Genomic DNA, 7,998 nt, shown 5'->3' with positions numbered 1-7,998 from the left:
TTTACCATAACAAGTGTAAACAGTGCAAGAAAGATGTTTTACCCACAATATAGTTAGTAAAATTAGCCAGCTACTCCAACTATTCTGCTAATCAATGAACACATGTTTGGGAGGCAACACAGGAAGAAGGTACTATACTAGTCTTCCTGCACAAACAGATTGTGTTTCTGGCATTGGCAGATAATGGAAATACTAGTCAGATTGAACAATCATTTTCAACATGTGTACCTCCTTCAAGAACAAAAAAATAAAACCTACATGCAACAGTAGTTAAGACTGGTGAAGAAGCAACCTAAGCAAACCACTGGGTGTCTCAAAATGCTAACAAACCTCATTGCTAGCAGATATGGTCATTAGCATTTTGTGACTTCCATCTTCATCCATTCATTGTCATGTAGTTTTGTAGTTTTTGACCATTGTGAAAGGGCTGTGGGCAATTTTTTTCCATCCATATTCATTTTGTTAGCACATAAAAACAATATTTCAAGTGAATAAGATGGTTTCAGAAGTATTTTTCCCACTGTAAATTCCTGTTTTAAAATATTCATGGGATGTTAATGATATCCTCAATGTTCCTCATCATAGAAGCACAAGGGTCTCTCAGATAATGTAATGATACTATAATAATGTTTAAACGTCAAGCTGGGAAACAGGGAGAGGACCCAAATGCAGACAGCAGGCACAGTTCAATGATTTAATAGGACCAAAGGCTTACACGGACGACCGGCAGGCAGAGAGCAAAAACCAGAAAAACAGTCCATAAACAGAGGCAACAAATCCATAAGGAACAGGCCAACACTCCTAAAAAAAAAACACGCAGAAATCCAATAACCAGAAGAGCAGGTGAGATCCAGGTGAACAAATACAGTACAATGCAAGCACAGCAAACAGTGGTCAGGCCGCTTGACACAAGGTAAAACAACAATCTGACACTGTACAAAGGAAACATACAGACATAATACACTCAGGTAGGGGAGACAACGAGACACAGGTGAAACCAATTGACACAGGTGAAAACACTGAAGCAATCAATGACAGTAAGCAAAACTAACAGACACAAGTGGGAGGGAGCATTTTACAAAATAAAACAGGAAATGACAAAACCCCAAAACCATGACAATTATGGGCTTACATCATGGCCATTAGAATTATTTCAACATCGTTTCTGAGAAATCCTGTTTTTTTTTTTTTTATCAGTTTGGCATGGCAGCCAAGCAGGGGAAACCAGTAATAGGTGCAAATCAGAGCTGTTGCAAAATTCTTCATTTTTGCAGTTGAGACCAAAACAATTGCACCATAGTTGCAGAATTCAAAGCAAAACAAGTATTTTAAATTCTGCATTGTTTACATCCATGTTTACTAGATAGCTAGTCTTCTTCTTCACTGCTTTTGTTGGTGCATTGCTGCGTTTCTTGGTGTATATGACAGGGATGCGTGTATGTGTACAAGACAAACCAAATAGGCCCACTCGTACAAAAATGCTGCTTCTGAATATGCTTCTTACACAGGCTTGTATCTTTGCTTTTTATCAAAAAAGCAGATATTTTCTAACACAGTTTTTCATCTTTTTCATGTCCATCCAAGCCTTGGAAACTGTCAGTCACCTTACACTGAGGCAGGCAGTGAACATGGCATGTACTTCTTGAACCAAAATAACAAGAAGCAACACCTTCTTGTTAGGAATTACTTGTTATAATGCCAGTATGGACATAATGAACTGCAATTTATTTTACAATGACACTGATCTTTATAATGGCATATAATGCATCTTTAAACTACAGGCCTGCATTTAATTTATTTAGATACCTGCTGTGGTTTGTATCAGCAGTGATTTTGTCTAGAATTACTGTCAATGCAGCCCAGACAGTAATTCTGTATAAATCACATCTGACATCTAAACTCTTTACAGGTGGCTTTGAAGGAAAATCATAAGTGGCGGCATTATCTTAAGACAGCTTTTCTCTGAGAAAGGAAATATAAAAGTAACTGTTTCTCATTTTGCATGAGGGGGAGCAGGACCTCAATCAGGGGCCCTTGGGTGCCTCAAGCCTTAAATTTGAGAACCAGTGGAACACACAAATCAGAACTGAGCAGGAGCATTTGGTTAATGGATGAGAATATACAGGTAAAAGTAACAAAAAAGGACCCACTCTATCGTTGTATTTCTGTTCCCTTGCCAGTGCCCCCCACACACACACATATCTACCACCCCATCCTCCGATCCACCCACCCTTCCCCTCTCTCTCTGCTGGTGTTTTATGGGTAATGTCGAGTGACACATTTAAGCGGGAGCTGTCAACCCTGTGTATGTACCACTGAATGGCAGAGCCACTGAACGCTGACGACAGGCGCGCACACCACACACACACACACACACACACACACAATCCACATACATATCCTACCCTCTATTACTGTGTCACCCAAGTAGTGCAGAGGCCTCAGTTCAATTTGTACTATGAAAGCATCACACACACTCACACACACCATCCATAAGAAGTAAGTACATGCTGTCAAACACAGACATGCAGCATTGACTTTGGCTGTTATAAGGCCCCTGTTTGTGTATGTGTGTATACATTTAAGAAACATCATTTACCATCATCCCCCTGTCTTCCTTTTCCTTTCTATTAGTGCTCAGATCTTCTCTCTCTATCAGCCACAAAGCTGTCAGCGGTGCATCCAGTAGTCCAAAAGTGAAGAGAAGAAGGAGAAAAGGCAGATAAAAACTATCTGGAACATGATGCTCGGCGCTGTCAGAAATCTCCTCTTCTTCGCTGACATTTGGATTTACACATCTCATTTTCCTGAGTGACAAAGTACATAAACACTCTTCAAGTCGAGGAGCTTGGCAAGCTGCTCCCTTCTAACACACACACACATATATACATACATACAGCCCTCGCTTTGGCTTTTTGGATGAATTTAAGGAAGGGGAGGGGGATATGACATCTAGTCTTTGATCCATGGAGCTCTCTCTTACTCTCTCTGTGCTGATGATTAGCGATGAAGTCAGATGGGGGATTTTTTTTTTCATTTGGAGCGTTACAGACAGTGGTAATGGGGGGGAGTTAGCCGCAGGCTGCCTTTGTCCTACATAGGACTTCTCCAAGACTCCCTCTAAAATGTGTGCGCACAGGAAGTGGCTCGGGCTGAGCTACAGCCAACCAGTGTCCTTCATCTGCGTCTCGTCTCCTCCTCCCCGTCTGCAGCACTGACAGCTTGAACGATGAGGTGACACACACCTGTCAGCGCTGAGCCTGACACACCCTGACAGACACACAAACACCAGCAAGTGGGTGAGCCATTCACACACACACGTACAAACACAAACAGTTGCACAGACACAAACACAAATATAACCTTATCTAAACACACACACACATTATAATCAGATTTTAATCACACAACTGGCCTGACCTGTACGTGCTGTGGTGTTTTTCTATAGCGTGTGTGCATGCATGTGTGTGTTTACATTGGAAGCAGTTGCAGTTGGAGTGTACCTGGGAGCACAGTTTCATCTTTATTTGCCTGCTGGATTATTCAGGTTGTGTTTGACGTGCTGCCTATAAATCAGTCATGACTGTCTAGCCAACACCCTGACTGCCACAAAATCACCTGCAAGTCTATTTACACATGCCAGGAATTTGACTTGATGCTGAAGCTGCGTACAAAGTGCATAATAAAGCTGTCAAAGTTATAAACAGGACGGCAGAGCTCTGAACAAGACTTGGCACAGTAAAGTTGGTGTACCGTCAGAAGAGTTGGACTGATATAATGGCTAGCTCAAATGTCGGGCCAATCTTGGCACTTTATGAGAACAGGATATCAGCCAGTCTGATATAATAAATGTTCCTTCTCTTCTTACTCAACAGACCTGACAGTCTGTAAGACCTGCAGTGACACCTGCCTCACTCTGCTTTAAAACGCTGCTGGCCCAGTTTTATTAATCTAGATTTAGAAGAAATCTTATAAACTGTCTGAACTATCTGCGTGGCCAGATACCAGTTTGACCATTTTGGTGAACCGACCCTGTGAAAACAGTTGTATAATGTCCTCCATGGCTCTGGAGGAGCTTTAAGTCTGAGAAAATAATCTTCATGATGTCATAATGATGTCATGTTCAGGTTATCTCGGCTTGGGTTTGAAAGCTGTGGGCATTTACCAGGCAGGGAGGGTCAAGTGAAAGGGGAAATGTATGATTTTTGCAGCTTGTCCTTGACCATTCATTTAAAAGTCTTCCTATTTCATGGAAGTGCAATACTAAATTGCTGGGGGGCGCCTTTAATGTCCTTTGATGGTACAAATGTTGTCCTTGCCTTTTTTCATGTAAATGGTCAAAAATCTGAAGATCATCACAAAGTATCTGTTATTGGCGTCTTTAATCCCAAATTGTCCTTCAAAAGCCAAAACCCATTGTCAGTCAAACCCAAAAATTTGTGTGAGCCAGGTTCTTTAAGGATAAGAGGATTTTGTTTGGCACAGTAAATGGACAACTATATAATGTAACAGCAATTACAATATGTCACTTATAGTATGCATTGTATGAAAAAAAAATTATAACTAATTGTTTCCATTTTACATGTGACTATTAAATGTCACAGGCTTTTCTCAGTTGACCAATGTTAAGTTCCACCTGGCTAACACACACACACACACAAATTTAACAGGTTAAATGAGAACATTGTCTTTAGTACAAATGCAAGGTAATGCTTAACAGGTGCAGATGGGCTCTTTCTATATTCATATTTGAATTTCGTTGCCTTGTACCTTGTACCTTGTAATGACAATAAAGTTGAATCTTGAATCTAATATTTTTTTTACAGCTCTGATGAAGGTGATGGACTGTTTTTCAGCATGACCCCAAACAGTCCATCACCTTCATCAGAGCTAGGGAAAAAGCACACCATCAGCCTAGTTCCTCCGAAGTGCTTCTTGCCACCACACAGGACTGTCAGTCCCAAGTCGACCTAGGAAGGAAGCTCAAGCTCCCAGAAAAGTCTACAAAGCTAGTGGTCCTGCTGGAACTTACTGTCCCCTGGGAAGACCGACTTGAATAAGCCAACGAGCACAAAAGGGCTAAATATGCAGATCTTGTAACAGAGTGCTGGAGCAATGACTGGAGAGTCCGCTGTGAGCCAATCGAAGTTGGGTGGCGAGGGTGTCTGATGAGTAAAGACCCAAAACACCTTGTGACCCCAGGTTCATCATTGAAGATGTGTCCAAGTAGCACAAGAAGGTGTTGTTATTTTCAACCTCAGTTTTTGAGTCCTGATTAATGTAGCAAGAAATATTAAATATACCTTTTAATTCTACTTGCAAACTCAAGTCACTATCGGCCACTGTCAATATCCACAGCAGATGTGAGAAGAATCCTGCTGAGAGTGAATATAACTAAAGCTGTTGGGCCTGATAACATCCCTGACCATGTACTAAGAACATGTGCCAACCAGCTAGTTGATGTCATTACTGACATTTTTAACAAACCTCTGTCAACAGGAGATTGTTCCCACCTGCTTCAAGACAACCACCATCATCCCTGTACCAAAAAGGCCTGCAGTGTCTAGTCTAAATGACTACCGCTCTGTGGCTCTCACCTAAATTCTTATGAAGTGCTTTGAGAAACTGGTTCTCCAGTACATCAAATACAACATCCCAGCCAGCCTAGACCCTCACCAGTTTCCGTTCAGAACCAACAGATCCACAGAGGATGCCATCTCCACTGCCCTCGACTCAGACTCAGAACAACAACACCTACATCAGAATTCTGTTTGTTGATTTCAGCTCAGCATTCAACACAGAAACGCAGAAACAACTGTATTTATTAAGGAAACTTAAGAAGGCAAAATTCCCTTGCCAAGTTCTTGTTAACTTTTACAGAGGAGTAATAGAAAGCATCCGGACTGGAAACATCACAAACTGGCATGGGATGTGCACGGAACAGGACAGGAGGGCTGCAGTGGGTGATTAAAACAGCTCAGAAGATCATTGGTACCAACCTACCGAGCATCGGTAATATTGGAGAGTTGAGGTGCCTGCACAGAGCCCAAAGGATACTAAAGGACAGTACCCACTGCAGCCACAGCCTGTTCACCCTGCTGCTGTCTGGCAAGCACCATAAATAATTGACATGGAACTTTCTGTTATGCTGGTTTTGCACATTACCATACCACTACCTTTGTATAATCTATGTACTGTATATAAGTAACGGTGTATATTATTTTTAGTTTGATTTTTATTCTATTCTAATTTTAAATATTTGTATATATGTTCACTCTGTGTGTGTAGCATTAAGGGGGCTACAACTTTAATTTCATTGTGCAGCCCTGTGTTGTAGAATGACAATTAATGTACCTTGAACCTTGAAGTAGCCACTACTTCTGGTCAGAAATGAAGCTGATTCCATTTTCTACATGGAATTGGAATATCTTTGTTGCTTTTTATTTTAGAACCACATGTTAGTTTATTTAAAGCTAGTAGCACTTACTGAAGATCTTGAATATTTATACTGGATGTACTGTATAACACTTGTAAATGTCCTTGGGGTATGCTGAAATGATTGTGCTGGAATATTAAACAGTAAGATAAATTCTGCAAAAACTAAACCAGGGTAGAGTCACTGTATCACATCCACCACAAAAGTCAGTTTGAGGGAACACTGGACATGAATGCTGATATGATTTTCAGATCTAGCTTCTAAATAGATGTTTACATTTGTATTTTTCATCCTCATAATGAAGACCAAGCAGCTCACTGAGACATGGTCAGTGTTCACACCTTGCCATACCAAGTGCAAATCCATGAAATTAAGATCTGCTATTGACTCAGCAGACTGGCGCTATAAAAAGAAAGAAGTAGATTACATTGCTGCACCAGTAGAGGGATGGAGGTGCCAGTGCTGCATCCAGATAGAATCCAGTCTTGGGACTTGAACAGTATAAATGGGGCCAGAGAGACATAAGAAATTAAGTACAAAGAGGTCGCAGCTTCTTCTCACCTGCTTCAGCTTACCTTGCACATGCAGCACTGGCCTCAGACTTGCTAGAACTGGTCACTTCAAACAGCACAGCAAACAAGACTTTCCTGGATTTTCTTCTCACTGAGTGTCCCAGTGCAAGGATTCTTTAAGTGCATATTTTTACACAAATATTAAGCAAATACACAGTTTTACAAGCTACAGAACTCACACAGGTGTCAGTGAGGTGATGAAACAGGTTGAATCTGAGGAGTTTGTACAATGACTGACATCACCCATCCATTCCATCAGTCTGTGTGTGTCAAACTGTTACATGAAGAACATTTGGACAGAGTTTGAAGGATAAGGCAGGTGATTTTTAATTAATTTTTCTTTCAACAAATTCCTTGGATCTAAAGCCTGATATATCTTTTTCCTCTGTGCTATAGAGCTCCACTGTTGTTCAAAAACTATTAAACACACATCAATGAACCACACTGTTGCACTGGGTGACATGTTCACTGGAGCACCAAATGTGTGTTAATCCGCAGTTGAAAATAGTCCTCAATAAATACACTTTTTACTCCTGTTACGTTTGCTAAAAGCTACAGTGCCCAGCTGGTTTAGGAAATTACTGAGCCTTTATTAAAAATTAAAGAATACATTTGTGACCTGTTTTTAGGGATTTGTATCTTCAGTAGGAACCCATGGCGCCACAGACAGGGTAGGTAAGTTAGAAAGTACTGAGAGCTGGTGCCAATCCAAGCTGCAATAAAAAAAAATGTAAAACAGATTCAATAAAACCTGCATAAAAGAAAGGTCATTATTTGACTGCACACATTTTAGGAGTTCGTCATCTTCAGCAAACACTGCTGCACCTTCTCCAAAGACTGCATCTCTGCTGGTCTGCTGTCCATAATAATTAGCACATATTTATACTGTACAGTAGTTGTCCTGTGCTTTTAATTGCTTTGGGCTTTGCCACTCTAGTTACATGTAGACACAATGAAAAGTAATGTGGGGACCACACATGTTATTTCAGT

Source organism: Siniperca chuatsi, linkage group LG5, assembly GCF_020085105.1.
Source record: "Siniperca chuatsi isolate FFG_IHB_CAS linkage group LG5, ASM2008510v1, whole genome shotgun sequence".
Classification (NCBI taxonomy): domain Eukaryota; kingdom Metazoa; phylum Chordata; class Actinopteri; order Centrarchiformes; family Sinipercidae; genus Siniperca; species Siniperca chuatsi.
Note: the sequence above shows the minus strand (reverse complement) of the source record.